Raw genomic sequence first — 9,609 nt, 5'->3', positions numbered from 1 at the left:
CTAGCTTATCTCTCCACGCTTCAGGCTCACTGCCTTTATTCCTGATGAAGGGCTTTTGCCCGAAACGTCATTTTGCCTGTCCTCGGATGCTGCCTGAATTGCTGTGCTCTTCCAGCACTACTGATCTAGAATATGGTTTCCAGCATCTGCAGTCATTGTTTTTACCACTGATGAAAACAGTCTATACCAACATAATAGTTGACTGAAAGGGATTAGAATTGTTAACTCAATGAGTATTCCATTTCCGTAAATATATCATGGCAGCAAAGAAGCTGTCATCCCGATCTGTATCATAACATCATTCTCCATTTCATCATTTTATAGGATTTTTTTTCAGTCCAGGAAGAAAGTTTTTTTTTATTATTCTTTTTGTCTTTTGAAATTTGTTTCAAGAAATCTATAAAGAACCCTGCATTCCTCTTGAACCTCCCTTCATTATAGTACAAAAAAAAATTGAGGAATCAGGATATAGTTTTGTCAAGGAGTCAATGGAATTGAATTGTTACTATTTAAAGCAGTGCAGAAAGAAAGAAAAAGTGACATGTTTCAATTTCAATGACACTGAAGCACTGTGAAACACAATAACCAAGAATAAGGAGCACATTGATTTCTCATATCGGAGAGTAAATGAATCCCATTCTCACTCTCAGCCTGGTGCTGATGAGCACACACTTTATCCACACTCACATTCTGGTTGAAGGCTGAAGTAATGCAGAAGCATTTCCATACTTTTAATGTATGAAACACTGATTTATAAGGCATTAAATCCACCTCATGAAATGTGTCAGATCATGACATGCAGAATTGGAATCAGAAGGAGACATACAGAAAATGTCAGTGGGGTATAGATCAATGCCACTCCTTTAAAGTGATACAGGTTGGCAGCACAACAGAAAACTCACTCACACTCACCCAGTTAATTGTGAAAGGGAAAAAGGAATGAAAATTAGGCTCAGGTACTTCCAAATATGGACAGTTATAAATTGACTCACCAAACCATTAATCGCTTCAGTTAGTGTTAGATATTACATTTTACAGTGTCCAGCAGCAACTGATAAACACTACTGCATACACAAAATGTAAAGAAAAACAGTCTGAATGCAATAAAATTCAGATTCATGGCAAAGATAAATATTGAACTAACATTAATCCCTCAGTCACAAAAGGTCAGTGAATATTGATCGAGTTTATCCGACACTCAGACCAAACAAACATAACTGAACGTGGAAAGAGAATGAGATCCACATACTGTACCTGACACTGTTGCATACAGAACAAAACTGGCACTATAGTTATCAAAGACAGGTAACTGCAGAAATAATCTCAAATTAGCATTTAGATAGAGATACTGGCAGTGAGTGGATAAAGTTCAGAATCCCAATGGTTAATGGAAACTAGTATGGAGAACAGGTGAAGAACAGAATGTCCCAGTGTGCACACAATGGGCTGAATGGCTGTATCAATTCTGTGACTCTGTCCTAAATCTCAAAATGTAGAAGACGTTCAGCCCCAATCACAACAACCTAAAATCTACTATCACAGAATCAATCACAGTCACAGAGAATTATTTTTCCTAAATTTATTCATGAGATGAGGGCATCACTGGCTAGGCCAATATTTATTGCCCATCCCAAAGTGCCCAGGGGACACATTGCTGTCGGTCTGGAGACACATGTAGGCCAGAGCAGGTAAGAATGGCAGTTTCCTTCCTTAAAGGACATTAGTGAACCAGATGGGTTTTTCAGACAAACAACAATAGATTCGTTGTCATCATTGGACTATAGTATTATTGGCTGCCAGCGAATTAAGCAACTTTGGTGCATAAGAATAGAAAGTGACTGGTACTGATTGAGCACTTGACTCTCAGTCACACGACAGAAACTGACAAGGATAGATAATTCCTGAACACTCATGCGGACACAGCAGGAACTGACAGGTGTAGATTGATAGCTGCTCTCACATATTCACTCTGCAGAAACTGAAAGGGAGAGTATGATACTTAGACACACACCACACCACTCCCCCCACACACTTCACAAACACTGGCAGGTACAGTCTGATAAAGGCATTTGCACATTTCTAAACTAGATGCTGACAGATACAGATTCATAGCTCCATCCTGAGATACACAGAGCAGAATATAACAGGGACAGATTGCTCAATCACACTCACATGGCAGGACATTTCAGCGGAAGACTGATAACTACATTCTCATTCACAAAGCAGAAACTTATTGGAACAGATTGATAACACTCACAGTTTCAAATCACTTAAATTGACATGTATAGTTTGATAATGACATTCTCATTCACAGGAGAAACCGACAAGTAGAGATTAATAACACGAGAAATCAGGGTTACATTTGAAGTCTAGTGACCCTTCCTCAGAACCGACTCTGTGCATTTCCCTCGCTACCATGTGGTCTTCTCTATTCTGGGGAAACTGAGTGTAGATTGGGTGTCCGCTTTGCCGAACACCTACATTCTGTCCAGAAAAAGGACCCTCAGCTTCCAATTGCCTGCCAGTTCAACACACCACCCAGTTCTCTGACGAACATCTTTGTCTCAGGCTTGTTGCAGTGCTCCAGCAAAGCTCAGTGTACGCTGGAAGAACAGCACCTCATTTTCTGCTTGGGAACCTGAAGCCTCTCACGTCAGGCCTTATTATCACAAGGTCTGCTATTATACACCAACAGTCACTAACTGTCCCTATTAATAGTGATTCGCCTTCTTCATATGACCAAGATCTTTGGATTCTATATCCATCTACTATTTACTCCATATCCTTCAACAAATCCGATCTTCTGCATAAAAACTAATCATTTCCTGGCTACCACAGTTCTCAGGAAGGGTTACTGAACTGGAAATTTTAGCTGATTTCTCTCCACAGACTCTGTCAGACCTGCTGAGCTTTTCCAGCAAATTGATTTTCATTTCTCCTTTCCAGCATCTGCAGTTCTTTTGGTTTATATTTCGCATTTAATAATTACATTTTCATATTCACAGAGCAGAAACTACCAAGGAAAATTGATAATTACATTCACGTACACAAAAGAAAATTTGTCAGGCAAACATTGTTAAATACACTCACATTTATATTACAGACCCTGAACGGGAAGGATACTTAACTAAATTTAACTCAACATTCAGAAAGCAAAACCTGACGGGGACTGTTAAAAACTAAATTCTCCCATTCACATGGCAGAAACTGGCAGGTTGAGATTGACAATTACCCAAACACATTCACCAAGCAGATTTCCCCAGGAGGCTAAGGAAATTCACCGTGTCCATAAACACTCTTGCAAATGTTAATATTGCACCACCTATCTGGATGTGTCACAGTGTGGTATGGCTACTGTTCTGCCCAAGGCCACAAACTACAATGAGTTGCGAATACAGCCCAGTCCATCACTGAAAGCAGCCTTCCATCCAAAGGCTCCATTTTCACTTCCCCCTGTGTCAGGAAAGCAGCCAACATGATCAAAGACCCATCTGACCCTGATTTATACTCTCCTCCACCCTGGTCTGTTAGGTAGAAAATACAGAAGTTTGAATACACCGTCCAGCGTATTCAGGAACTGATTCTCTGCTGTTATTAGACTTTTGAATGCATCTCTCAAATTTTAATATTAACCTCTCTCTCTCTCTGCACTTTCTCTACAGCATTACCACTTTATTCCAGTTTCTGTTCTATTGCCCTAATGCACTTCGTATGATATGATCTGCCTGTAAGGCACTCAAAACAATACTTTTCATTGTATCTCTTTACATGTGACAATAATAAATCTGATCAAATCAAATGGATAACGACACTCATGTTCATATCACAGAATCTGAGAGGTACAGTTTGATAGCTACAGTCTCACAACCTGATAGGGAAAGATGAATAAATACACTCAAGCCCTGACATTATAGCGCCTGACAGGGAAGGATTGATAACTGAACACTCTCATTCACAAAGCAGAAACTGATAGTGACAGATGAAAGCTCAGCTCACAAATTTACATAGCATAAACTGGTGGGGGTTGACAATTACACTGATACGTTCTCCAAGCATAAACTGACAGCTGCAGACTGATAACTATATTTATGTACTCACACAGCAGAGTCTGAAAAGGTACAGACTGACAATTACATTCTTAAAAGAAGAAATTGACATATCTGTACTCATCACATATTGACAGGGAAGAATCTAACAGGGACAGATTGGTATCTGCTCTCTCATATTGATGTAGTAGAAACAGATTGACAATGACGTTCTGGTGTCAAATAGCAAAACCTGACAGGTACTGATGGATAATTGCGCTTCCAAATTGATTATAGCTAAAACTGACAGGAAGAGAGCAAAATCTGCATTCATACAGAAGAAATTGAAGGGTACAATTTGATGACTGCATTTAATATTCGTACAGCAGAAACTGACAGGCAGAGACTAATATTGAAACTGACAGGTTCGGGCTGATAACTATACTCTCGGATACACAGCAGAAACTGCTAGGGACAGATTGATAAGTAAACTTATACATTCACAGGGCAGAAACTGGCAGGTATATATTGATAACTAAACTCACGTATCCACATCAGAGAAACTCAAAGGGACTGATTCTATTTATTTAAAATGTATAAAATATATTTATCAACCAGTCTCTGCCAGTTTTTACCATGTAGATATGAGTTCAGTTATCAATCTATACTTGTCAGTTTATGCTATGTGAATGTAGTTATCAATCTGTCCCTATCACTCTCTAGTAAATACATTTTGGACATTGCATAGAGTGACAGGGACAGATTAATAACTACATTCACTCACACATTTGCACAGCTTACACTGACAGGTACAGGTTGACAGCTGTACTCCCACATTCACCTCACAGGAACTGACTGGGTTGATAAGGAAACTCAGATCCAGATACACACTTGTATTGGGTAGCCCTATTGTGGAGCTGTAGAGGTGTTGTTTAGTATCTGGTTCTCAGTGAATTGGTATATATATTCTTTTGTTACAATCACCAAACAAAGAACAACTCGGGCAGATCTGTTGGAATTGCTGGCTTGAAAGAAACAAAGCCCCATACTTATAAATTGAATGTTACACTAAGGTTTGACACTGTCAAACTCATTTAATGTTGATTGACTGGCGATGACTCTTCTGTCTCCCTCCAGACAAATACTTGAAGGAGCAAGACAACGAAGCCAAGTGTGATCAGTTCCTTCTAACAAACAGCAGGTATGTTATCGCTGTGAGACTGAAATACATACTTTCCACAGTCACAAAGCAGTTGAATTAAACACACATTGAGCTCAATTTCTAAGAGAAGTTTTCAAAAGAATAGTCAAATACTACCAAGCAATTATATATTTTTTTAATCTCTCTCCATTCTCAATGCACATCACCCCATTTCCAATAAATGTTGTCATTCACAACTATAGAGTCACTGAGATATACAGCACTGCAGCAAACTCTGCTGTCCTACTTATCCGTGCCAACCAGATATCAGAAACGAATCTAGTCCCATTTGCCAGCACTTGACCCATATCCCTCTGAACCCTTCCTATTCATGTACCCATCCAGATGCCTTTTAAATGTTGTACCAGCCTCCTCCCTGTCTTCTTCAATCCATACTCGCACCATCTTATGGGTACAAAAGTTGCTGCTTCGGTCCATTTTAAATTTGTCCCATTCCCCTTAAACCTATGCCTCTAGTTTTGTACTCCCCCACCTCAGGGAAGAGACATTGTCTATTAACACTACCCATGCCCCTCATGATTTTATAAACCTCTATGTGGTCACCCCTCAGCCTCTGACACTCCTGGGAAAACTGCCCCAGCCTGTTCAGCCTCTCCCTGTAGCTCAAATCCTCCAACCCTGACAAATTCCTTGTAAATCTTTTCTGAACCCTTCAACATTTCACAATATCCTTCCAAAAGGAAGGAGACCAGAATTGCATGCAGTATTCCAAAACTGGCCTCACCAATGACCTGCACAGCCAGAACATACCCTCCCAACTCCTATACTCGATGCACTGACCAATGAAGAAAATGTACCAAAACGCCTTGTTCACTATCCTATCTACCTGTGACTCCACTTTCAAGGAGCTATAAAGTTGCACTCCAAGGTCTCTTTGTTCAGCAACACTCCCTAGGACCTTACCATTATGTGTATAAGTCCTGCTCTGATTTGCCTTTCCAAAATGCAGCTCCTCAGATTTATCTGAATTCAACTCCACCTGACACTCCTTAGCCCATTGGCCCATCTGATCAAGGCCCTGTTGTACTTTCTTCGCTGTCCACTGCACCTCCAATTTTGGTGTCATCTGCAAACTTATTAACTCTACCTGCTATGTTCAAATCCAAATCATTTACATAAATGATGAAAAGCAGTGGACCCAACACTGATACTGGTGGCACACCACTGGTCACAGACCTCCAGTCTGAAAACCAACTCTCTTCCATCACCCCCTGTCTTCTACCATCGAGCAAGTTCTGCATCCAATTGGCTATTTCTCCCTGTATTCCATGACATCTAACCTTGTTAACCAATCTTTCATGAGGAACCTTGTTGAATGCCTTACTGGAGTCCATATAGATCATATCCACCACTCTGACCTCATCAATCTTCTTTGTTACTTCTTCAAAAAACTAATTCAAGTTTGTGAGACATGATTTTTCACACACAAAGACATGCTGACTATCCCTAATCAGTCCTTGCGTTACCAAATGCATGTCAATCCTGTCTCTCAGGATTACCGCCAACATCTTGCCCACCACCGATATCAGGCTCACCGGTCTATAGTTCCCTGGCTTTTCCTTACCACCTTTCTTAAACAGTAGCACCATGTTAACAATCTTCCAGTGTACCGGCTCCTCACCTGCGACTATCAATGATACAAATATCTCAGCAAGTGCCCAGCAATCGCTTCCCTAGCTTCACAGAGTTCGAGGGTGCACATGATCAGGTCTGAGGGATTTATCCCCATGTATGCATTTCAAGACACCCAGCACCACCCCCTCTGTAGTATGGACATTTTTCAACATGTCACTATCTAGTTCCCCACATTATATAATTTTCCATGTCCTCCTTCAAAGTGAACACTGATGCAAAATATTTGATTAGTATCTCCCCCATCTCCTGCGGCTCTTTTCTCTCCCTAGTTACCCTTTTGTCCTTAATCTATTTCTAGAAACCCTTTGGATTCTCCTTTACCTTATTTGCCAAAGCTATCTCATGACCCTTTTTGCCCTCCTGACTTCTCTCTCAAGTTTACGACTACTGCCTTTATACTCTAAGGATTCATTTGATCTATCCTGTCTATACCTGACACATTTTTTTCTTAACTAACACCTCAATTTCTCTCATCATCCAGCATTCCCTACACCTACCAGCTTTTGCTTTCACCCTAACAGGAATATACTATCTCTGGACTCTTGCTATTGCATTTTGAAGGCTTCCCATTTTCCAGCCTTTTCTTTACCTATGAACCCCTGCCCCCAACAGCTTTTGAAAGTTCTTGCCAAATATTGTCAAAATTAGCCTTCCTCCAATTTAGAACTTCAGCTTTTATATCTGGTCTATCCTTTTTCTTCACTATTTTAAAACTAATAGAATTTTGGTCACTAGCCCCAGAGTGCTCCCCTACTGACACCCCAGTCACCATCCCTGCCTTATTTCCCAAGAGTAGGTCAGGTTTTACACCTTCTCCATTAGGAATATCCTAAATCAGAAACTTTTCTTGTACAAACTTGACAAATTCCTCTCCTTCTAAATCCTTAATACTATGGCAGTGCCAGCCAATGCTTGGAAAGTTAAAATCCCCTACTATAACCACCCTATTTTCCTTACAGGTAACTGAAGTCTCCTTACAAATTTGTTTCTCAATTTCCTGCTGACTATTCGGGAGTCTATAATACAAACCTAATAAGATGATCATTCCTTTCTTATTTCTCAGTACCACCCAAATAACTTCCTGAATATATTCCCAGGAATATTGTCCCTAAGTACAGTAGTAATGCTATCCCTTATCAAAAATGCCACTCCCTCCTCTCTCTCCCCCTCTTTCTAAGCTTCCTGTAGCATTTCTTTCCTGGAGCCTTAAGCTTCTTGTCTTGGAACATTTACATGTTGATTAAGAAATGTTCTTCGAATTTTAAAAGTCTCTTCTCCATCTAAGCCTTTAACGCAATGGTACTTGCAGTCAATGCTTGTAAAATTTAAATCACGTACTATTACAATAGGTGCAGGAGTAGGCCATTCTGCCCTTCGAGCCTGCACCACCATTCATTATGATCATGGCTGATCATCCTCAATCAGTATCCTGTTCCTGCCTTATTTCCATAACCCTTGATTCCACTATCCTTGAGAGCTCTATCCAACTCTTTCTTAAACAAATCCAGAGACTGGGTCTCCACTGCCTTCTGTGGCAGAGCATTCCACACACCCACCACTCTCTGGGTGAAGAAGTTTCTCATCATCTCTGTCCTAAATGGCTTACCCGTTATTTTTAAGCTGTGTCCTCTGGTTTGGCACTCGCCCATTAGCGGAAACATGTTTCCTGCCTCCAGAGTGTCCAATCCTTTAATGATCTTATACGTCTCAATCAGATCCCCTCTCAGTCTTCTAAGCTCAAGGGTATACAAGCCAAGTCACTCCAGTCTTTCAACATAAGATAGTCCCGCCATTCCAGGAATTGACCTCATGAACCTATGCTGCATTCCCTCAATAGCCAGAATGTCTTTCCTCAAATTTGGAGACCAGAACTGCACACAATATTCTAGGTGCGGTCTCACCAGGGCTCTGTACAGCTGCAGAAGAACCTCTTTGCTTCTATACTCAATCCCCTTTGTTATGAAGGCCAGCATGCTATTAGCTTTCTTCACTACCTGCTGTACCTGCATGTTTGCCTTCATTGACTGGTGTACAAGATCTCTTTGTACTGCCCCTTTACCTAACTTGACTCCATTTAGGTAGTAATCTGCCTTCCTGTTCTTGTCACCAAAGTGGATAACGATACATTTATCCACATTAAACTGCATCTGCCATGCACCTGTCCACTCACCTAACCTGTCCAGGTCACCCTCTCATCTCCTAACATCCTCCTCACATTTCACCCTGCCGCCCAGCTTTGTATCATCAGCAAATTTGCTAATGTTACTATTAATACTTTGGCAAATAAGCTGCGGTCCCCCACTGGTCACTGCCTGCCATTCCGAAAGGGAGCTGTCCTGTCAGCCAACCAATTTTCAATCCAAGTCAGTACTTTGCCCACAATACCATGCGCCCTAATTTTGCTCACTAACCTCCTATGTGGGACTTCATCAAAGGCTTTCTGAAAGTCCAGGTACACTACATCCACTGGATCTCCCTTGTCCATCTTCAGAGTTACATCCTCAAAAAATTCCAGAAGATTAGTCAAGCATGATTTCCCCTTCATAAATCCATGCTGACTCTGACCTATCCTGTTACTACTATCCAGATGTGTCATAATTTCATCCTTTATAATAGACTCCAGCATCTTTACCACCACTGAGGTCAGACTAACTGGACTATAATTTTCTGCTTTCTCTCTCCCACCTTTCTTAAAAACTGGTATAACATTAGCCACCCTCCAATCCT

At 40.8% G+C, this 9,609-nt stretch overlaps 1 long non-coding RNA gene across 3 annotated transcripts in view; it reads left to right on the top strand.

The window, feature by feature from the left end:
- The window catches only part of LOC122544649, a 31,962-nt gene that overhangs the window by 2,171 nt on the left and 20,182 nt on the right, over positions 1–9,609 (top strand). For all 3 annotated transcript variants that reach the window (XR_006310402.1, XR_006310404.1, XR_006310403.1), the window contains exon 3: positions 5,163–5,226. This is a non-coding gene — a long non-coding RNA (uncharacterized LOC122544649). The remainder of the gene's footprint in view (positions 1–5,162; positions 5,227–9,609) is intronic.

Source organism: Chiloscyllium plagiosum, chromosome 50 (assembly GCF_004010195.1).
Source record: "Chiloscyllium plagiosum isolate BGI_BamShark_2017 chromosome 50, ASM401019v2, whole genome shotgun sequence".
Classification (NCBI taxonomy): Eukaryota; Metazoa; Chordata; class Chondrichthyes; order Orectolobiformes; family Hemiscylliidae; genus Chiloscyllium; species Chiloscyllium plagiosum.
This window is presented reverse-complemented; position numbering and strand designations above follow the sequence as displayed.